General features: G+C 30.2%; 2 non-coding genes across 2 annotated transcripts; both read right to left on the bottom strand.

Annotated features, from left to right (window-relative positions):
- Window positions 1-1960: 1960 nt before the first annotated feature.
- TRNAI-AAU lies at window positions 1961-2034 on the bottom strand. Its single transcript has one exon. It is a non-coding gene; the product is annotated as a tRNA-Ile (tRNA).
- Window positions 2035-19588: 17554 nt separating this feature from the next.
- Window positions 19589-19675, bottom strand: LOC114076593. Its single transcript, XR_003577654.1, has one exon. It is a non-coding gene; the product is annotated as a small nucleolar RNA SNOR75 (small nucleolar RNA).
- Between the last annotated feature and the right edge of the window lie 4384 nt (window positions 19676-24059).

The raw sequence follows: 24059 nt of genomic DNA, 5'->3' as shown, positions 1-24059 counted from the left end.
CCTTTGTGATCAAGGTCTATATTTTTACAAGTTAGCGGAGTAAATTGTGAAATTTTGTATGGCAGGTCGTGGTTTTCTCCTCCTTAAGTAAGGAAGTTTCCACTTAAATATCCATGTTTATTACTTAAACACTATGTTTGGATCATTGTTACCCATTATTTCTTAATGTACTGTATTGTATTATATCGTAGGGTACATATAATATTTGACTAGACTGTATCATTTGCTATTGTTTAATAATATTTTTATTGTTTGATTTGATTGTATCGTTTTGTATTCTAATTTATAAAATTACTAAATATTGTTATATCAAAAGTTAAACGGCATATGATATTTCAAAAACAAAACAAAAACAAAATGTGCCAAATTACATTACTGAGTATTATTTATATATTTTTTAGTCCACAAACTTTGTGTTCACTTCTTTGTGAGCAAACGCACTCACACAATTAGTAGTATTAATTATGATAGCGAATAAGATTTTCTTGTGTTTTTTTTAATGTGGCAATTGGCACACTCATAAGAAATTCACTCAACCCTAAACGAAAAAGAATGTTTTTATTAGGTTATCTTTGATTCAGTAATATCTACTTAATATAATTTCTTAATCATAAAAGTAAGAAAATTGAGAGGGTCTCAAATAATAAGTTGTAGTATTGCATATTGACAATCCGGTAACACTGCGAGAGTGATAATAGATTACATAATATTTTCTATTTATCGAAATTTGACTTCTTCAGTTATCAAATTAGACTTTATGTTTGTCATATGTCTGAAAATTATCACACTTTCTTATTTAGCTATTTGAAAGTAATTTTATTTTTCGTGATGGTGTGATATTTTTATCATAATACTAATAAGTTTTATTGATTATTATATTTTAGGGGGGTAAATTATATAGTATAGTAATATATTTTTAGAAATAATGATTCTCTTGTTATTAGAAAGTTAAGATATTTGAGTTGATTTGCATCTCACAATATATTTTATCATTACATTATTTATACCAGTAAAATCATGTTAGAAGTTTATTTTCAATGAATTTCCTTAATCATGTTTGGAGAAAAAGCCCAAAGTAGTTCCTTATATTTAGGTTAAAACTTAAAGTCATCCTTGAGTTTTCATATAATGCACTTATAGTCTCTCATGTTTGCAATATTGGTGCTCCTTGGGTTCTCCCGCAAGTTTTTCCCTATTCTTTTAATGTTGATTTTGTGCATAATTGCATGTATTGAATGTTCAATCGTCTTTTTATATATTTTGTAAAAAAATAACTCTATATAGAGAATGTGAGAAGAATTACACCTTGTTCTATTCGGTAAAAATATTATTGAAGATGAACTAAGAACACGTTGGCATCTGAGATGTAATAAATTGTGGATAAATCAATGTTAAAAAATAGACAAAAATTTGATAGAAGATCAAAATATTATTAATATTGCAAACATGAGGGACCATTAGTCCATTTGAAAACTCAAGGACGACTTTCGGTCTTACCTCAAACTATTCTAAAATTCTTCTCTCATGTTTGTAATTATGTTAAACCATTAATGTATTTTCAGAATCATGTGTTATTACATTATTTTACTATATTGTATTATAAAATTTTAAAGATTCCTAATATATTTTTATAATTTTGGGTTATAACATTATTTTACTATTTTGTAATTTAAAATTTTTAGAGATTCTGGGACTTACCCCTCATGTCTCATGATTTACGTCTTATTCCATGCTAAGTAAAATATCTCATCTTACGCCCCTGTAGTTTAAAACACTATTTTTAATTTGTAAAAAAATATAAATCTCATATAATATGAATCAATATTTATTCACACCATAATAAATATTTGTTTTTGCTGACTTTATTTGGCTAGGTATATGTAGGACGGTAGGTGATGTGAAAGTTCGATACATTGAGAATAAAAATAAAACATTCCGAGAAAAAATAGAAAACACGTTTTGGCCCATGCAGGTCTCGAACCTGCGACCTTCGCGTTATTAGCACGACGCTCTAACCAACTGAACTAATGGGCCTTTTGTTTTGCAATGGTACGTATATCCTACTCAATGTGTCCAATCAGAAATCTAAGAAAAAATCAATCATCTATAACTCAAAATTGAAATCCTAGATTGTTCATAATTAGTCTCGTCGTAAATACTCTTTCAGTGTTTTAAAAGGCAAAGCATGTGTAATACCCCACTACTAGAAAGACTTAGAATTAGAAAGAAACTGTTTTTGGAAATAATCAAATTTGGAAAGTTTGGCAATGTTAAGCTAACTATATATTAGTTTTTGGTCAACTTCAAACGACCATAACTCCTAGATCAGGATGATTTAGGTGTCCTACAAAATACCGTAGAAAATATCTTTAAATTATCTTTCCAATGCCACCGATTTTGATCAATTTTGAGTTTGTGTGAGGGAAATATGCCTATTTGAAGTTGGGCTATTTAGATAAGAAAAGTCAAAATCGGATTTTGAAGGTTATTACGGTCTATTCACTACCCAATTAATTAAATTCATTTTTGGTAATTACTTTAGGATCTCAATTGATTGGATTCAGTTTACACTTCATAAAATAAGTTAGGGTTTTGAGAAAAGAGAAAAGAAGATGAGAATCGTCGCGTCCCTGAAGATTTGCTTGTGGATTTCGCCAAGGGTTGATCCCTACGAGATATGTGAGATCACATAGCATTTGGTTAGTTCACCCACGTATCAACCATGATTTATTTCAGCGAAATTATGTTCTTGAAAGTATAAAAATTGAGTTCTTGATGGATTGTGTTGAAGTTTCTTTTGGGTTCTTGATTGTTGAACTTGTTGAGAAGTTTCTTGAGTTAGATTCATGAAATTAGATGTTGTTTTGAGTATATTCTTGTATATTTTGGTTTTGTAGTCGAATCTAAGTGTTTAGAGAAAGAACCAATCGAATCTAGAGGGTTTAGAGTTGAAAAACGAGCAAGAAAATTAAAGAATTTTGGAGAAAAGGGGTGGGGCGCCGCGCCAACCAGAGCGCCCCAACAAATTTTCTGTAGTTTGAGATCTAAGGCGCCGCGCCAGCCAGTGTGCCCCATCCCTAGTTCTATAGACTTGCCTCTGGCGCCGGACGTCAGGTTTTCTACCCTTTCCCACTTCTTTCCGTAAGAGTTCCCTTGATATGTACCTATGTTTTCTAGTTGATTTCTACATTCTAAGATACGTCTAAACAACATGAAATCATCCATAACATGAGATCATGATCCTTGAATTCATAATTAAATTCAGGGAAAGTTAAGGGTCAAGTTAAGAGAAGTTCATAGAGTTTTCCAAAAGTATTTTACAAGTGCTTCAATTTATTTTTAAGACTTGAGTTGAGTAAAGAGTAATGATTGAAGTTCATTTCTTCAATATTTATTCCCAAAGAGTAAATGTTTTCACATTTAAACAAGAAAGGAAACACCGATTTCCAATAGAGGCTATGAGCTAGTTTTCAGTAAAGATTAAATGTTTTTACAATTAAGCAAGAGAGGGAACTTTGATTTCCAAGAGAGCATTTGATTTAAGTAATTATTTCAAACCATAGAAAGAAGTTATGTTTTTAAATATATGAGCTAGTATTATTTTTTTTTTGGAGTAGTATTGAGCACCGATATGAGGGAAAGTTTAGACAACTCCCAATCCTCATAAACCATGAAGTCATCATGGGTTGAAATGGGTCATACTTTTTAGATGATTCCTTAGTACTTTTTAGCATAAACTAGTATATTCACTTAGTAGTCAGGTTCTATATCCTCCGCAAGGTATGGGACAACCCTGGCAGCGTGAGGCAAAATGATATATCATCACAATAGCTCTTAAGTGATGGTTGTCGGTTAGAGAAACTCCCATAAAAGTATTTTGTATTCTTATATACACAGAATTACTTCTATTTTTATATATGTCCAACAAAGTCATTAGATACTATTTTGAACCAAGATAAATTATAAATTTATGACAATCAAAACTTTATATAAAAAATTCAAAATAAAGAGAAATCAAGAGAGAACTAAAATAAATAAATAATGAGATAGATAAATAGTACAACATTATTTGTATGACTTAATCATTTAACCATTTAAAAATATATGAAATCAATATCCAATCTTTCGAGCTCTAGTCAATTTCTCAAGGCACAATCACCATTAAATAGCCTTCATCTTTTTCTTTTAAGTCAAATCAAAACATCAATATAATAAGTATGAAAACATGAAAACTTAAAATGCTAAGGTATTCATTTCAACAAAGTATTACAACATCTCTATTTATAGGACTACAATATATAATACCAACATGAACATGGCTACAACTTATTTTAGAGGTTATCTAATAAAATGTTACACGAGTAATGAAAATAAAGACCATTAAGTTTTACACTATAGAAAATTAAAAAATGACTTTTTAGCAATTTCACGATGAGCTTTTGATTAAACAAAATTTGCAATACTTGAATTTTTTTTTATGTTTTTACATTAAAATTCAAGTAATAAAAGATACGACCTACATGTAAATAAAAAAAGAAAATTAATTATACCTTTTCGTCAATAATCTTGTAGGAGCCTGTTTAGATTTTACTCATTCAATTGCTTGATTAAAATTTGATCAGTTTGTCAAATATCATGAAGAAGATGAATTTTTTCCATTCAACAAAGAAAAAACACCTGCAATAAAATAATCAAATTTCATTTGAAGTTAGAAAAAATAAAATGATAAGCAATATATAAGCTATAAGATACTATTTTATAGTGTAAAAATAATGAGATTCTTGGCCAAAAAGATGAGCAGGCTTCCGTTAAACTCTAGCTCTACTATAAATTTGATCATTTATTTTGAAATATTTTTTTTAATGCCTCTATTTGTAGTACATAATATGAAATACCAAAAGTTATTATGAACATGACAATTAGTATGAATTAGGAGTTATAATTATCAAAAGCAAGGAGAGTCATGGAAATAAAGACAATTATGTTTTTATATTTAAGAATATGAACAAATGGAGTAGTAATTGACACATTCATTTTTGTACAATTATGTTTAAAAAATAGAAAAAATAGGCAAAAAGAGAGAAAAAGATTAGTAGAATCCCGGGCCAAAGAGAGGTGACACGTCACTTTTCTTTTACCTAACTTTATATTATATGTAGATTTTAAAAAAAAAAATCACTAGAACTTAAAAAAGAAAAATATAACATACAATATCAATATCATTATACCAATAATTAAAAAAAAATGTGATTAGAGTAAAAGTCGTTATATTTTAAATTAATAAATAACGCTCAGGCGTTACGCCTAGAACTTACGTTTTTACGCTCAAAACTTGCGATCCAAGTTCAAGGACTTGCACCTTATGGATCTACACCTTCTATTTGCGCCCCAGAGCGTCTTTATGCGCCCCGCCTCGGGACTCGCCCCGAAAACATTAAAAACACTGTACCCCATATATGAAATTTGAAAAATCTTATTGATAGATGATTAAACTTTATTTCTGAAATGGTAATTCAACTAATAGTTACTCTCTTTCTCGAGTTTTACCTGTCCACCATTTAAAAAATAATTGTTTAACAACACGTGTCCAGTTTGAAAAATCAAAAGACAATTTATCTTTTTGTGTTTATTTTACCTTGCTAATAAATATTATTCAATAGCTTATAGATTTTTTCAAAGCATTAAATTTAATATACTCAATAGAGAAGTGTCACGACCCCAAGTACCCTTAGGTGTGACATGAAAAATAGCACCTAGAGGGCCCTTACACAAGTCGTTAAACATAAACATGATGTAATCAACTTAAGTGAAGGTAAATAAGAAGATCTCAACGATATAAAACTCAAAGTGCAAGACTGAAACATAAATGTTGAAATAATCTAACTCATATCATGACAAAAAGCCTCTAATACATTATAATTGTGGTTGAGACGTAACTCATACATCACATACAATAATTGAAAGTAAAGACAATAAAGAAAATGACTTCATAGGTCTTCCCTCAAACCATGAGGATTCACCAACTACCAAAGCAAAACAATCCACCTAAGTATGGTCAGGGCCAGGTGAAGGAGCATTGGGTCCTATATTAAGAAACAATATAGGAACAGACATGCATTATTGCTATGAATTTTATCCTTGCTATTAAATATTATTCAATATCTTATAGATTTTTCTAAAGCATTAAATTTAATATATCAACTGAGAGTGTCACGACCCAAAGTACCCCTTAGGTGTGACATGAAAAATAGCACCTCGAGGGGCCCTACACAAGACGTTTAACATAAATATGATGTAATCGACTTAAATTAAGATGAATAAGAAGATCCCAATGATATGAAACTCAAAGTGCAATACTGAAACATAAATGTTGAAATAATCTAACTCCTATCATGACAAAAAGCCTCTAATACAATATAAGAGGGTTGAGACGTAACTCATATATCACGTACAATAATTGAAAGTAAAGACAATGAAGAAAATGACTTGATGGGTCTAGCCTCGAACCATGAGGACTCACCAACTAGAAAAGGAAATCAATCCACCTAAGTACGGCCAGGTGGAGGAGCGTTGGGTCCTATATTACGAAAAAATATAGGCGTAGACATGCAGTAGTGATATGGATGTACTAAGTATGGAGAGTATGCATAAGCGTAGATATGATAGCATGAAGGCTTAAAACGTGTAATGCATGACCAAGTAAAATATATTGTAAAGTTTTTTAAAGCAAAGTCTTAAATATTAAAACAAGGGCATTGCACTAGTATAAAGACATAAGCGGAAGCTTTAGGAAAAAATCATAGTTCTTTTGTGGGATAATAGTTTTGACCGACAATACACCATGTAACTCATACCATTGAATCTGGTGTAACCCTTACACCGAAAAGAGGGAGTTAAACTTGCTAGTGAAAGAACTAGTATTATATCATGAATGCTATATGAACCCACTAAGTAAGTCATTTAAGACATCCTGTCGGGGCACATAGTTTGAAACTAGAGATAGCTACTAGAAATTATCCTTTTTGAGACTCCAGCTGAAATACTCGTGGTGTTAAGTTCAATCCCTATGAATAGATAAAGACAATTACAAAAGCATAACATTATAAGCAAAAAGAATAATCAACTACCATTCCAAGTCATAAGATCATATAAGTATAGCTCTTTTCAAAATCATGATTTTATATTGTAGTTCATAAAAACTTTCCTTCCTAAGCATCTAAATCATGATTTCCCTTCAATTGTGAGAAAAAGCTTTCACAAGTATCCTTTAAGTCCCAATTCATCTTTTCATAAAAAATGCATAAATATCTTTTATCAAGTTCATAATCATAATTTCATATTTCATACGTAAATATCAATGTATAATCATGGGTCTATATTAAATCAATTATAAATCATGTATTTGAGTCAAATCATGCATAATAAGGTATAAAATCAACAATTGAATCATAATAAATTAGACCCATGAAGATTGACATGAAACCCCATGAGAATTAGGTGAAATTGACATTAGAGATTGAAGATCTTTTGGCACAAAATGGATGAAAGGGATCATTGGTGAGTTCTTGTTTACCTTGATATCAAATCCTAGCAAAGAAAGAGAACGAGAAGACTTTGAAGCTTGAAACCCTAGATTTTCACTTTTGAGCGTTGAACCTCGACTAGACATTTAGAATATGGAATAATCCTTATGATCCAATCCTGCGACTCTTCATTTGTTCTACGGTCCCTATACCACACCCGTAGACCTATATTACCAAAAATAACCTCAATCCAATCTAAGGCCAATTTATCCTTCTTCCCTAGGATAAGACACTCCCATGACACCCAATTCTTGTTTCTTGATCTAGTAGCATTAGCCCAAAAAAATTGCGAAGATTTTTTATAGTTGATTAATCACAGTGGCTTAAGGATTCATGGACGAGAGCATAAATATATGCATAGATTGTAACACATGTGTAATAAAGATATATATTCCCCCAAATGACAATAATTTATGTCTCCATAGGCTTAACCTTTTCATGACTTCTTGATTAATTCTTCAAAGTGATTTTTGTTCTTCCCACCATAAAAATAGGGAAGCACATATACAAAAGGAAATAAACCTTGGTTGAAACCTGTAATCTTCTTAATGCGATTGTACACCCTTATCAGTGTGCTCTCATGAAGATACAATAGGCTTTTTACTATATTACTAATATATCAAGACATCAATTAATTTTCTCTTAGCACCTGCATCATCTTCTTTATTGATCCACCATGCTTTGAGAAAAATAGTATAATATCGTCAGCATATGTGAGATGATTTATCTTAGGGATCCACTTAGGCATTCTGTAGCCTATAAAATTTTATTCATCAAACAAATTATTCAATTTCCTTGCCAAAACTTTCGCAACAATGATGAATAATGTGGGTGATAGTGGATCCCCTTACTTGAGTCCTCTGGATGATCGAAATAAGCCATATATATCCATTTATTTGGACAGAATACCAATTATTTCTTATTAGTGGCACAATCATATCTATTATTCTCTCAACAAACCCAAAACTTCTTAACACCCTTACTAGAAATTTTTTGGACTCCCTATCATACGTCTTTGTCATATCCATCTTCACCACTACATTGTTCATCTTGTTTCTTCCGTTAACATCTATGATTATCTCATGTGTGAGTAATACATTCTCCGTCATACTCATTCCTTTCACGAAACCTTATTGGGGTAAAGAAATAATTATCGGCAGCACCATTAACATTCTTTCATGCAACAATCTCAAAATGATCTTGTTAGTAAATGTACTTAGACTGATAGGTCTTAAATCTACGAAGATATTGACCTCTTCTTTCTTAGGAATGAGTACTAGGTTAGTATTGGTCACATACCTAGGTAACTCATGCCCATAAAAGAATGTCTTCACTATATTTGTGATGTCTTTTCCAATTGTTTTCTTACATGATTGGTATAAGTATCCCAAGAACCAATCTTGTCCACTAAATCTGTCTCTGTTTAGTGAGAAAATCACATGCTTCATATTCTCTTTGGTTGGCATTTTGTCCATTTCCTTATTCTCTCCTTCAGTGATCGATGTCGATATGCAATCCCGCACCACCAGATTATACTCTTCAAAAGTCTCCATGTACTTCTCCTTAAGCACATTACTGGTTTCCTAACCAATATTCAGAGTATTGTTAATTATATCTCCCTATTTTGTCTAAATTTCTTAAACTTGTAGCTTCCTTCTCTTGCCTTAGACATATGAATTAAAAAATTGTGTTCCTATGTCCATCCTTGAACCATTTAATTCCTACTTTTTGCCTCCAATATTCTTCTTCTATATGATGATATCTTTTCAATTCTATCTTCGCCTTACTAAGGATACACCTGTTTTCTTTAGTGGGTGAGATTTCCAACTGTACTTTCTTTGCTTTCACGAAGACCTCCGGTATGAAGATTTTTTGAAAAAAAAAATACCCAAAGGTACTCTTACTCTACTGTGATAAGATTTTGTTAATCTTCTTTAATTTGGAGTGATCAATAAATAAAGGAGATCGTGTAAATCTCTTTCGCCCATCCTTCCTTCACCACCTTCATAAAATCTTTGTGCTTGGTCCATAAATTCAAGAACCTAAATGGCTTAACCACTTGTTTATGTGAGTCATTACAAATTAAATGTAATGAGGCATGGTCATATCTTTGCCTAATTAAATGATGCACTTCACTATTAGGGAGTAGCTCCATGAATTAGCCAAAACTATATCAAGTCTCTTGAATATACAATCAATTTTTATTCTCTCATTCCACCAAGTGTAACAGCTTCCAACAAATTTTAGTTCATTTAATGAAAAAGCGTTAATACAATGAGCAAAATATACTCTCTTGTTAGGATAATCAACCACTACAGTATTGAAATCCCCACCCACCAACCAAGGACTATTAGATAGGCTTACAATGTTCTCTAAATCTTCCCATAATTCAAGTCGTTCTAGGGAACTACACCTTTCATACACTTAAAACATTCATCCGGTCCTTTTAATTGGAACCAAATTGTTAACTGTTGTACAGAGTATGATGTAGCTAGCTCCACCCAATCATCTTCTCAGAAGACTCAGAATTTTGCTGAAATATTCACTCATGCATTAGCAAGACCCATTTTTTGTCTATACGCTTCAATCTCATATGGGCTTTGAAAAGGTTCTGATAAAGCTATGTAAGAACAATGATGTCTTTTATGTAGGTCTATTAAATGCTCAAAAGACTTTTGAGTTCTCATAGACCTAATAGACCAAAAAATGGCCTTAGTAATCATTAATTCAATGTACAAGAGGACCTCATATTACTCATTGTATTTATTTGAGATTGAGTTTGAATGTGTTTTGCACTCCTCTTGCTTTTGGACTTCATGTAATCAATCTGCCTTGGGGATAAATCACCATTGTTGCTCATATATTCTACATTAATATCTATGTTTTCATCATCCTTTGGATTTTGTTTATCATTGTTTTCCTTGTCTGACATAATGTTTATCGTGTCAGCTTTCTTATCTTCTGTTTCATCTATCAATTTCTCTGCCTCAGGTTATTTTTGCACCTACTTTAGCTTAAGCACTGCAGCATTTCTACCCATTTCATCTTCGTTCGCCAGGCTCTGTTCTGTTTCTTTTTTCAGGGTGTTGTCCGACCACTTGCCTTAAATAGACCAGATGTTTCTTATCGACCTCATTTATTGAGGTTTGCGCATCCTTGTTATATAATTCCTTTGAATGTCCCCCATCTCTTCCTTCAGGTTGGTCATCTACTTGAATGCCTTGTTGCTCCATAAATATTTGTGTTTTATCGTTTTTTTTTTGTCTTGTCACCTCATTCTTCTGAGTCGGTTCTTACTCCTCCATCATATTATCAATCACACCAAATTTGTTACATGTTGTTTCCCTTGTTCTTTCGGTTGTGACTTGGGAATCTACTGTTTTTCCATCATTCCCTTTTATGGTTGTCTTCCCCCTTTGGTATAATTTTTTTCTTTCTGCTCCTAAACTCATTCCGCTATTTACTACATCGACAATTGAAACTCCATCTCCCCTTCGTTTTATTTCTTTTGTTGTGCCACCTTCTTCACCTTTATCCTTCCGCTCATCTAATTGTCGTTCGACTTTTGCGTCTTCCTTTGGGTACAATTCCGGATGAATGAAAAAACATTCATTTTCATTATGACCTTAAAACTTACATGTCTTGCATTACTTAAACATATAGTCATATTTGATATGTATCCATCGTTCCTTTACTTCCCTTGATTTCATCCTCACAGTAATGCTGATTCTTTTTGAAAATTCCCCAAGTAAAAAAAATTTACTTTGACCTTGCACGGCTTGATCTGGTTTTATTTTGAGTAGCTAGGTCCACTTGCAAGGGTTTCCCAATTGTTTTCACCAACGAAAACGTTGCTTCCTTCGCAAAGAAATTTGGGGTCAATGCTCAAAAAGAGATCCAATCAATTGATTTTGATGTCTCCTCTACCGAATTAAAGCATGGGTCCCATTTGAATGTGTGCATTGGATATGACCAATAATTATGAGTGATGTAGAATTGGGGCTTAAACAAAAATTTCACATAATCATCCAGTCGTGTTGTCCTAATCTATATATGATTATTACTCAGTAGCCCAATCGTTCACCTCTCCTTTTAAATCACATTGCTTCGGAATGAGTCGTCGTAGATTCTGAATATCAGGCCATCCTTAGGAAAATTTTCCTATCACCCATGATGATATCTTCATTGATAATCATTTGATTCACCTCTTCGTCATCCCACACAATTCTTAGCTCCCCATGTAGATAAACTATTTGTTCAAAGGTATAGCATTTTATTGAGAGGGAGAATGAGGTTTAATAACTTCTGTGTAAGTCAGGTCATTTTCAGAGTTTCCTCCATTAAAAATGGTGATGTTGGCCCAGCCCCCACCGATGGAGGCGGACAACGGCCAGCATGGCCATATCTCCGACAAAATTAGGGTTTGACGACAAGTTTTCTAGAAAGTGTTTCTCGATTATTGTTTTAGTGAAAATCCTTTTTTATCTTTTTAAAAAACTAATAGTTTTTTGCTTTTTGAAGACTAATATTTTAAAATTTAACAATTTCCTATATATATATATATATATATATATATATATATATATATATATATACACACACACACACACACACACACACGAGAGCACCAACAAGCGCTGCCACATAATATACCTTTTTTTTACATAAAGAAATTAATTATTATATTTTAGTTTTTTGTTTTATATTTTCATCTTCTCCCTTTCTCTTTATTATTCATTCCCCCATTTCTTTTTCCTTGAAAGCTTCAGCAGATTTGATGACTACCGTATCTTTGAACTTTCTCGAAATTCTAAACACCAGAAAATTTTGTTCTTTAAAGCTAAATACAAACGAAAAACTCTATCACTGAAAATTACTTCTCTCTTCGCTATTATAATATTTAAATAAATGGGTCTTCTTCATCAAAGGGTCTATTACCAAATGATTCCTTTAATGATTCTTCTCCATTAATGTAATATATTACTTAGTAACTACTCCATTAATGAATAGTCTAAAGTGTGATTCTTCTAATTTTCATTTTTGATTTTCATTTTGAGCAACGAATAAATTTTCAAAGTTATGAGAAGTGAAGATATGAAAAAAAGTATGTGATTTGAAGATGTGACTTAGTGATGAATAGTTGAGGAGGGCGGTGACCTGGTGGTCGAGGTGAGCCACCAGCATCTATGGATCTATGAGGATTAAAGGGTATTTATTCTTCAAGGTTATTATTTACCCTTTTTTCACTCTGCATTCTCACTGTAATTATACCTTAATTTATGTTTAATTATGTTCTAGCTATCAAAATTTTAGGTAATTGCATAATCTTTCTGTAAATAGTTCCAACATATTTTGATACATGTATTAACTATCAAAGAATGTAGTGCATTAGATAAGATTACTATTATAACCAGAGGTCTTGTGTAAGGGTCTGTTTGACCATGCTATATGGAATCATGATATAGTATCATGATATGGAAATATAAGATGACATTGAAGTTTTGTTTGGACACGCGATATGTAATTTTTGTGTTGTAAATTTTCTCATAAACATAAGAATCCCTTAAGTTGTAAAATTATCAAAATAAACCCAATTGTTTATTCAATCTTATCAAATAAAAAATTATAAAATCGCATAATAAATTGTTACAGAGGTATTTGTTCTCCACTTAAGTAATTGTTTCATCTAGCTTTAATTTGATAAAAAAACTAAACATAAATTGTAGTGTACTAGTTTTTAATATAATCCTCCCACATAGTACGAACAATTTCCTCAAGTTGAACTTGCATTTATCGATCATGTGACCGAGAAGACGAACCAACATTGTTACTTTGAGTCATTTGTTGGTCAATATCATTCGCAACTGTATTTTCATGTTTATAGACCATAAATATTTCATCACTTGAACAATCGGTTGGTGTGAGTTAAACTGACTATATGTTGGTAAGAATAATAATTTATGTCGGTGAGAATAATAAATTTTAAAAGTAATGATGTGATTATAAATTTTATTTACATATGAATTAAATGGTTAGTAGATATGGGGTTGTTTTAACAAAATATAAACTTGTGGATCAATTTTTATATTAAAATATCTCATATCATGATATGGAATCACATGGTGATTCCATATTACGTTTTTGGAAAATATAAAATCATGAGATGGAATCATCGTGAAATTGCATGTTCAAACGTTGATTCCATCTCACAATATCATATCGTGATATGGTATCACATGGTCAAACATCTACTATGTATTTTCCCTCAAATGGTAAATACTTTCAAGGTAGAACTCATTGGTGGCCCTCTAAAGTTGACACCAATTTTAATTAGACAATTAAACTAAGTTTTATTCATTTTAGACATCTTATTTTGAGTTCCGCTTTGTCATTTTAATACTTTCTAGTGATTTGACACATTGGATGTGCTTCAACCATTTTGAGCGCGTGAGGAGTGTTTTTTTAAAGTTTTTTTTAATATTTTTCCCTTCTTTCTTCTTCTTCTTTCTTTATCCCTACCACCATCAATAATCATGATGAAAAACCTTACAAAATATAAAAAATTAAAAATTAAAAATGTATCACACTAATTTTAAAAATATTTACAAGAATTTTTTTTAAAAAAAAGATCATCACAATAATTTTGAAAATATTTATTTGAACAACACACATTTTTTTTATAAAAAAAATATACGAAGAATGAAATATTTATTAGAACCTCACCTCACTATCGATCAGATGGTTTTCAAAATCAAATTTACAACGAAACATGAAAAAAGAAAGATTAGAATAGAATAACAAAAAAATGGTGGGTGGGGTTGGGGTGATGTAAGATGGGAGATGTGGTATAAAATGAATAATTTTATTTATTTTACTAAAAAAATTGTTGTTTTTTATAATTTATTTTAAAAGTATTACTTTTATACTAAAATGTCACATGTAAATTTTTGATTAATTATCATATCATGTCATGTCATTCGCAAATATGTTACGCACTTCTTATCTTAGTTGATTGTCAAAAAGGGTCAAAATGACAATTCTAAATTCATGAACTTCAATTGCAAAGATACATCTTTATAATGATTTTTTATTTTTTGCAGAGAGTGTTTGCATTGGCTTAAGAATCTGTTTGAATTGGCTTAAAAGTTGATCAAACTTACTTTTAAATATGTTTTTACGAAAAATATTTGACAAATATATAAAAAAAATATAACTTAAAATAAGTATAAAAAAATGACTGAAAATAAGTTAAAAAGTGTTTGGTAAGGTCAAAATGACTTATATATAATAAGTTAAAAGTGACTTAAAATAAGTCAAAAACCAAAAGTAGGTCACCCCTGCTTTTTATTTTTTGACTGAAAAGTCATTTCTATTTGACTTTTTATTTTTTACTTAAAAGTTACTTTTTTAAAACCAATTCGAGCGAACTCTTAAAAGTTGATGAAATCTACTTTTAAATCAGTTTTTCACATCTGCATATTAGGCAAATCTAAAAATAACTTAAAATATGTCCAAAAAAAACCTAAAAACATGTCAGGAAATGTTTGACAAAATTAAAAATAACTTAAATATTTTTTAAAATGACTTAAAATAATTAAAAATTGAAAGTAGGAATGAGGGACTTCACTTCAATAGGATGAATCTCAAAGCTCAAGCCAATCCAAACGGTTTCTAAAAAAATTGTAGGACTTCTTAAATTTTATTCATTGATTCCTTCATTGATCTTCTATTATTTTTTCCTAATTTGCATTTGATGTTTTAAAAACAATCACTATTTATTGAAGAAAAATTAACAATATTATAAGTTGATTGTTATATTAATACAGTAAAATCTCTATATATGTGGAACCATGAAATTTTATTATTTTATAGATACATTATTTAATTTATGAATTAATATTAATTTAAATAATGATATTTAATGAAGGTTAATGTGATTATATCAAAATCATTGTATTTTTCTAATTTATCCATCATATTTATTAATTTCACATAAAAAAGATATTATGCATAAATTACAATGAATATATAAAAATCATTATATCTTACTAATTTTAATCTTATGATGTTGTGATAATAAGAGCTTTCAAGATGTATTATTGTAATAGATTTTATCATAGGATATTAGAAAGTTATGAAGTGGACAAAAACTGATCCAATAAATATTAATGTTTTGGATGTTATCAGTTTTGCAATTCCTGCTTGGACAACAAATGTTCAACAATAGACAATAGCAAATAGTTTTCGACTATGTAAAATTCGATCGGGGAATGCAATTTCAGAGAATTTAAATAAATTCACTTGTGAAAACGTCATTCATGAATTTGTGGTCATAATTAATGATCTCGATTATTACAATAAAATGGATTTAATAAGTTGTTGAATTATTCGAGTAAAAGTAATAAATGTTTAGAGGCCCAGAGTTAAGAAAAAATTGTTGATACCATTGAAGGGAGTTGGGAACCAAAATAAGCCACAAAAATATAAAAGTAATTAAAATAAGCCACTATTTTAGCAAGTAACTAAAATAAGCTTAGTGGAAGAAAAATTTCCACTATATCCAATTTTCTAAATATTTTTCCTTACTGTCATAATGTTTATTTTTAATATATAACGGAACTTTTTCTTCCACTTTATAAAATGGAACTTTTTATTCCACTTTATAAAGTGGAAGAAAATCTTCCACTTTATAAAATGTTACTTTTTCATCTTCACATTCACCTTCTCTCCATTTTCTTTTCATGGCTTCCAAAAAAAAATTCACTTTGAAGATGGTCCCAATCCGACAGTTTGAAGCGGCCCCACACTAAACAAATTGAAATTTTGGAGTAGCACAACTCGACAACATACAACTCATATTCGTTGCTTGGGTGCAAAAATAGGTAAGATTGTAGCCTTGTACTTGTAGGGAAATTTTATCTTTTTTAGAATGTGATTTTGGTTTGGTTTACTTTCAACCTTAGACTTAATTTAGTTTTGGTTAGGAAAGCATCTAAAATTCATTGATAGAAAACTTAGGGTTACACGTCCTATAAAAGTTTCAATAGTAACACTACTTCAAAATCATATGAAAATAAAATAAAATAAATTAAGAGGCAGAATATCATAAAATATAAGACAAAATAAAAATATCTATGTCATAAAGTACACAAAAATTCATCTTTTTGTCTAGCTTTAAGTTGAAACATTTTCTGATTATTTTTTTTTCGAAAAAATATCAACAAATCTTTCATAATTTTCCCACATGGTGGTTGTTATTGTTTGACTATATCTGCACCAATATGTGTCTTGACTATCAACATACAATTGACTACTGTTCCAGGATTGAAGTGTTTCAAATCTTCTATGAACCTCGGCAACTCGGCAAAAGAACACTCCCAAGTACCATAGACTTTCAAAAGCCTGCTTGCGATCAAGATAGGTTTTTCTTTTACTTACTGAAATGTCATATGTTCTTTAATGTATCTTTCAACTTTCCACATGTTAGTATGTTTATCAATAGAAGAAGTCAACCTAAATATCCTTGTTCTACACGCCTACAAACAAGTCGCCATGATTTCTTTGTTGATTTAATAACAAAGCACTCCCTTGCTATCTTCAAATGTAGAAGTTTAACTGCTCTTTCAACTGCTTCTTTGAATTGAATAACATGCCTTTTCAATATAAATAGCATCATTCATGAAATCTTCTGGTTCATGCCACGTACGTTGTGATGTATATTCATCATGTGTATCACCAAAGATATCTGGACTATCCGAGAGATGATCAAGATAGGAATTTCATGATTACGAAACGGACTCATGGGCATTGGTCTTGGCGATCGATTGGGAGTCAAAAAATCATCATCACTAGATGATGCCTCAAATGGAACATTATCTCCTGATTCCTCAGCATTAGGCAAATCATTATTATCACTAGCTGAAGGTAAGCCATAATTAGGAAGGTCACGATCATCGATATTCACAGGATTAATGGGCTCATTTTGTATAGTATTTTCCCTATATATGTAAAAAATATATAAATATTTGGCTCATGCAATTAACTTAGTCAAATAAAAAAACAAGTGTTAGACATAGCGATAATCATCTGCATCAAAAGTAGGCGAGACATGAAAATTTGAGGATGTCCCAACATTTTTCGTCATTTCAAAGTGTGAGGACTGACCAAAATAATTATTTAGTCCATAACTTGGAACAATATTCCTATCTTGCTGAGGTAAACCGCTACAAAATATATAATAATAAGAATAATAATTAAAATAAATTAATAAATAATTGACAAAATCAACAAACAATAATTGAAATATAATTATTGAGCATTACTGATCACTATCATTGATAGTTTTGTTTAAATCAAAATCATATCGACCTGTAAGAGTATTTTGATAATGAGTCATTTTAGGAAAATCAGTAGATTGAGTTATCGAAAATCCATCAATGCTATTACGATTTTCTAATTAGGGATGAACATCAACTGATAAAGGAGAACGTTGTTGACTAATCTTAGGCTCCTTCCTAACATAGATTTCAAGTATTGTTAACTTGATTTGATCTATATAGTCATTTGGAACCCTCAAAAAGTTGGTCAATGATTCGTCATTATAGGTAATTCACTCTCCAAAATTTACTTGTCCTTGTGATAAAAATGAAGTAGTGTATTTTTCGGCTATAATCAAATTATAATCGTACTGTTTATACCCATTCTTTTATAAATTGATGAAATAAATTTATGATATCAGACATTTATTGGATATTTAGCATTGTGTTTGGGAGGACAATTATGATAAATGGTATTTCCGTCATGTATAATTTCGCCATCCCAATAAATTGAAATTACTTCAGATGTAGAAGACATTTTTTTTTAGATTGAATTGAACAAATATAGAAGACTTTATGTTGCAGTATTCTTTAATTTGTGAAATATGATCACAAAATACAGCAAAGTGTTAATAATAATCATCCCAATTGCAATATTAATATAATTTTCTTCTTTCAACAAGTAGTGATTATTTTTAAAACAAGAAACACACATGAAAAAAAAAATACAAGATAGGTGAAAAGATTGAATTAACATAAATCAAAGTTTGAGTTTAACTTTTAATAAAGCACAAAAATATAAAGGCACAATAAAACTACTTCAACAAAACAACATTTGATACTCATTATTCATTGCAATTAAGAAATAAATATTTATACACCAATCAGACTTATTATTTATTTTTGAATTATAATATTTACTAATTTCAAAAGAATTGTTCAATAGTTCAAGCTCACAAAACTTCAATTTTCTTTTTATATTCAAGCACAGAATTAACACCAACATTTAATAGTGATTATAATATTTACTAATTTCAAAAGAATTGTTCAATAGTTCAAGCTCACAAAACTTCAATCTTCTTTTCATATTCAAACACAGAATTAACACCAACATTTAATAGTGATTATAATATTCAAACTTCAAACTATGCCACATAAATCGAAAAAAATGAAGTCAAAAAACTTTGTTGTAGTTTTAGTTATATAAAAACAATACAAAAAAAAAGATAATACTAATGGTATAACATAAAGGAGAAAATCATAAACGTAATTAAGCAATAATTACAGTCAGAGTTCAAACTTCAAAAAGTAGAAAAAGGAAAAAAAGGTGGCTCAAAAGTGCTTGAAAATAATCATAGCTACCTCTCAATTAAAATTAAATGAAAGGTACCTCAACTATTTGAGAGATTTTATAATTTCTCATCATTGCCACATTACTCAAAAGGAAAAAAAAAAGTCATCAAAAGAAAAAAATATCCAACAAATAGAAATGATGATAGAGTTGTTTTCTTTAATCAAAGATCTCAATTTCCATATGAGTTAACACAAAACAATTCGAAATCAATTAGAATCCCATATAAATATTGAACACGGGTAAAAATTAAACAAATTAAAAAATAGGAATGATGGTTAAATCCAACTTGGAAAATTCATAAGAAAAATAATGAAAAAAAAAATGGTTAAAGGAATTCCTCTCAGACAAATGCCTCGATTTGTCCTCACGATTTAAAAGAATGGATTTCAGACTCGTCATCTTAGTTTTGTTCATCACAGAGGAAAACAAAAAAACAACAATAAACAATCAATGATACATTTATGAGAAAAATGAAGGAAAAAAAGTCAAAAAGTACATGAAATGTTGAAGAAAAATGATTGCTCTATAATTATATTATAGAGATAATCGATTGATTTCTGCAGATGTAGTGTTAAACAAAAAAAAAAGGGAGAGATGCAACAATCTGAGGAACCACTTTGTACTTATAGGCGTGAGTTACTTTAGGGTTTAGATTAGGGCTTTTTATTATGAAAATCATATGGGCTAGTATTGGTAGCCCAACTTGGTCCAAGTGGCTTATCTAAGCCCAATTATATAAGCAACAACTAGTTTCAAGAGGAGCAAATTACATAACTTTCCTAACCGAGAACTTTCGCAAATAACTATTATAATGAATTTAATTATGTTTCATAACTATAGTTTATATATTTACAGGTTGTAATTATAGTTTAAGCTATCTCACTTTTATAATTTGTACAATTTGGAAATACATTTATATAATTGTGTTATTTTTATATAAATTCGAGAAAACAAATTTATATAATTACAAAAAAGTATAAACAGTTACGTAATTTATATTATACAAATTCTGAATTATATATAAATTAGGCAGAATAGTTTGGTGGACCCTCGTACTTGTATCGGATTTGTATTATGGACTCTTCTATTTAGCTTTTTGTCATTTGGACTCCTAAACTTAACCAAAATGAGATTTTTAAATCCCTCTGACAATGTGTGTATCTCACTCTCCCTTACATAGATGACATGTTATATCCATGTCATATATATTAATGCCAAGTCATAATTTTCTTCATAATAATTTTTTAATTATTAGTAAAAATATTAAATAAAAGACAAATTTAAAAGAATCTAGGCAAAATGGTCCAATGAAACCTTATACTTGTATCAGATTGTAAAGTGAACCCTTTTACTTTTGACTTTGTCAAGTGAAAACTTAAACTTAATGAAACACAATATTTTAAACCCTTTTTTCATTTGAAGAGGGTGTGTATGATACAATCAAATACACGTGGAATCCACGTCATTTTTTAATGACAAGTCAGAAATTAAATATTAAAAAATAAATAATTTTTTAAAAAAAAGCAAAATTTTCTCCTCAAAATATCTCCTTTCCAATCTCTTTCAATAAAGCCTGGCCGCCCCCAAATTCCAAACTCACCTCTCACTCCCATCTTTTTCCACCCACCTTAATTAAGCACAAAAGATACACCTGCTGTCATGGCTATAACTTGAGATCTGGGTGTTCTCATTGGCAAATATAAAAACAATATGAATTTTGTTTCACAAAACACTTTGAAATTCAAGAATCTTTAGAAATTGTTGAGAATACATAAATCCCCAAAGACCAAAAAATCTAGATTGAAGCAACAATGGGTGCAATTTTCTTTCTAATCTCCAACAAAAAGCTGAAATCGAGTCAATGGACCATCATTAGAATGATTCCTTGAGCTACTACAATCAATACATTCTTGTCATATTCATGTAGCAATCCGGGCAACGAGTTCAACAATGAGTTATTTGATTCAATCGTCTTGATTTGGAGTTGAGTTATCAAAATCCTCAATTCAACTCGTATAATTTTGTTATTTGAGTTTTCAATTTACAAAGAAAATTTCAATCTAAACCTTCAAATTGAAAACTCAAATTATGTAACTCATTTTAAATTTGAAGACAAATAAAGCAGCCCAAAGAATCGTTGAAACAAAAAAGTTCTTCTTCTTTCCAATCTGTATGTTTGTTGTGGGATGTTTGAATGATGAATTAAATTACAAAAAGAATTAATGGTGAAAAATATGACCTAATTTTGTCTCCAGGAAAAGAGAAGAAGAAGTGGGTATAATTGTTTTTCCTATTTTTAATTTTTTTTCTGATTATATGTGTATTTTAATGAAAAGACATTGATTTCACGCTCTTGACTCGCGTGTGCCTCACGCGTTTTTCCAGCTAAGAAATTTTACAGCCACATAAGCTTGGTCAATGGTCAGAGGTGTTTAAAAATATTGTGTTTCATTGAGTTTAAGGGTTCACATGACAAATTCATAAGTAGAAGGGTCCACTTTACAATCCAATACAAGTATAAGCGCCTATCAGACCATTCTGCCAAAAATCTATTTTATTAAATAAAATAAAATTATTATTTTTGTACACCTTTCTTTCACCTTCCCTAACCCACCATCACTATCAAAACTTCACCATCTTCATATCCCCATTTTTTTCTTCGATTTTTTCACAATCCAGCAATCTGATGAAGTCATGAAACTACTTCACTCCCCGCTAGTGTCATTTTAATTTATTATTGACATTTCTAATCCTTCCTATTTTCACTATTTCACCACCAAGTCGGCGTTGTAAAACCCATTAGAATCCAATTGTAAAACCCAATATAGCATTTCTGATTTTTCAGCATGGATAGCAATACGAACTGGTCGGAACAAGGTAGAGGATCTCGTCGATGGAGGAGAAATCGATGGAGCCATTGCGTCGTCTCCATTTTTGACGGCGTCGTCCATTTTTACCGGCGAGATCAAAGTAACAATAACCTAGGTCATCTAACAACCACAATAACAACATCCAAGCAACCTAACAACCAGATCAAATCAAACTTTTCATAATCCAGTGCTAACTACTATTTCACACCCCAAATTGCTTACAAATACAAGAATAATTTTGACACCAAAAGAGGTCAAGTTACTCATTAGAGATATCAACAACTCCACTAATTTCTGATTTTTCTTTGCTTATTATGTTCAAAAAATTTTGCCCAGTTTCATTTTTTATTTAGGGTAACAAAAAAAAAAAAGAAAAACAAGAATGAAGTTGAAAAGGATCAAGGAAAGACAGAAANGGGGGGGGGGGGGGGAGAGGGAAATTGATGATTGAAGAGGAAAAAATAGGGATGGGTGGGGGAAAAAAGAAAGAAGTGAAAGAAAAATGAAGATAAATAACAATAGGGTGTGGATAAGAAAGAAAAATAGATTGGGGTTGGGGTGGCTGGAAAAAAGGTAGTGTGGGAAAGAAGATGGAGATAGTGCGGGGAAGAAGATGGAGTTTTTTTCCTTTTTAAATTTATTTTTTAAAAAAATAATTTTAATAACTTAAAAGTAAAAGTTGAAATTTCAAATATCATGTTCACTTGCCTTTGCAGGCGTGTGACTACACTCTCTTGCCAACTCATCTATATTAATGCCACATAAGGATGATTAATGGTTAGAGGGGTTTAATATATTGTGTTCTGTTGAGTATAAGGATTCAGATGACAAAAAGCTAAGTAGAAGAGTCCATCATACAATCCGATACAAGTACGAGAGTCCACCAGACTATTCTGCCTATAAATTATACAAATTATATTATATAAATTTCAAATTATACAACATGCGAATTATACAAAACTAAAAAAAGTCATCATTCCACCTAAATGTCTATGTTAGGTAATTCATACTGAATTCATTACTATAATGAATAGGGTTATACAAAATTGATGTATGAATTTTTATAAGTTGAATTTATTAATATTGCACGCATATTAATAAGGAATAAAATTTTGGATATCGGCTACACCGCCTTTATTTATCCTTGATTTACCAAAAAATTATCTTAGTTTGATTTTCTTCATTACTTCTTTTTATCATCTTACTCACTCGTGATTTTTGTTTCTTTTTTCTCTTCATGTGTTATGTGTATATATAGAGCCGTCAATATGGGCTACACCTGTTGGATTGGTTTGGCTTAACCTGAGATTTAATAGGGTTGGGCTAAGATTTTTGAAGTCCATTTAAAAAAAAGATTTTTTAGCCCGATCTGAATAAACCGGATGATTTGTGGGGCTTGAAAAATATACGTAGGGCTGGTCCATGGGTCAATAAAAATTAATTAAAAATATAATATAATAATAAAATTTAAAATTAAAGAGAGTTCAAACTCAAACAATTAGGTTAATATTTCTATTTAGATTTTTATACTTTTTCTTCTAAAAAAAAAACTTAATAAATACTATAAAGATCATTTTATGGAATAATTTCAGAGACCTTCCTCCAAGTTTCGCTTTATAACACTGATCTCCCCTATGGTTTACGATATTACGTCTACCTCCCTTATTTCCATTCCTTATAACCATTTTTTAATTCTATTTAAAATAAACATAAATTAATTTAAATTTGACAATTTTATCCTTTTTATATTAATTTCTTCATATTAACTTATAATACATCAAAAACAACTTATTTATCAAATATTTTTTAAAAAAAACAGTACAAATACATGTTTTTTTTATCAAACAAAGATCAAAGTCTTCATTTAAGCTGACTCACTATTTTCACAAAATATTAACTCTTCATATCCATTTCACCTTTATCAATTCACGTAGAT

Source organism: Solanum pennellii, chromosome 3, assembly GCF_001406875.1.
Source record: "Solanum pennellii chromosome 3, SPENNV200".
NCBI lineage: Eukaryota > Viridiplantae > Streptophyta > Magnoliopsida > Solanales > Solanaceae > Solanum > Solanum pennellii.
This window is presented reverse-complemented; position numbering and strand designations above follow the sequence as displayed.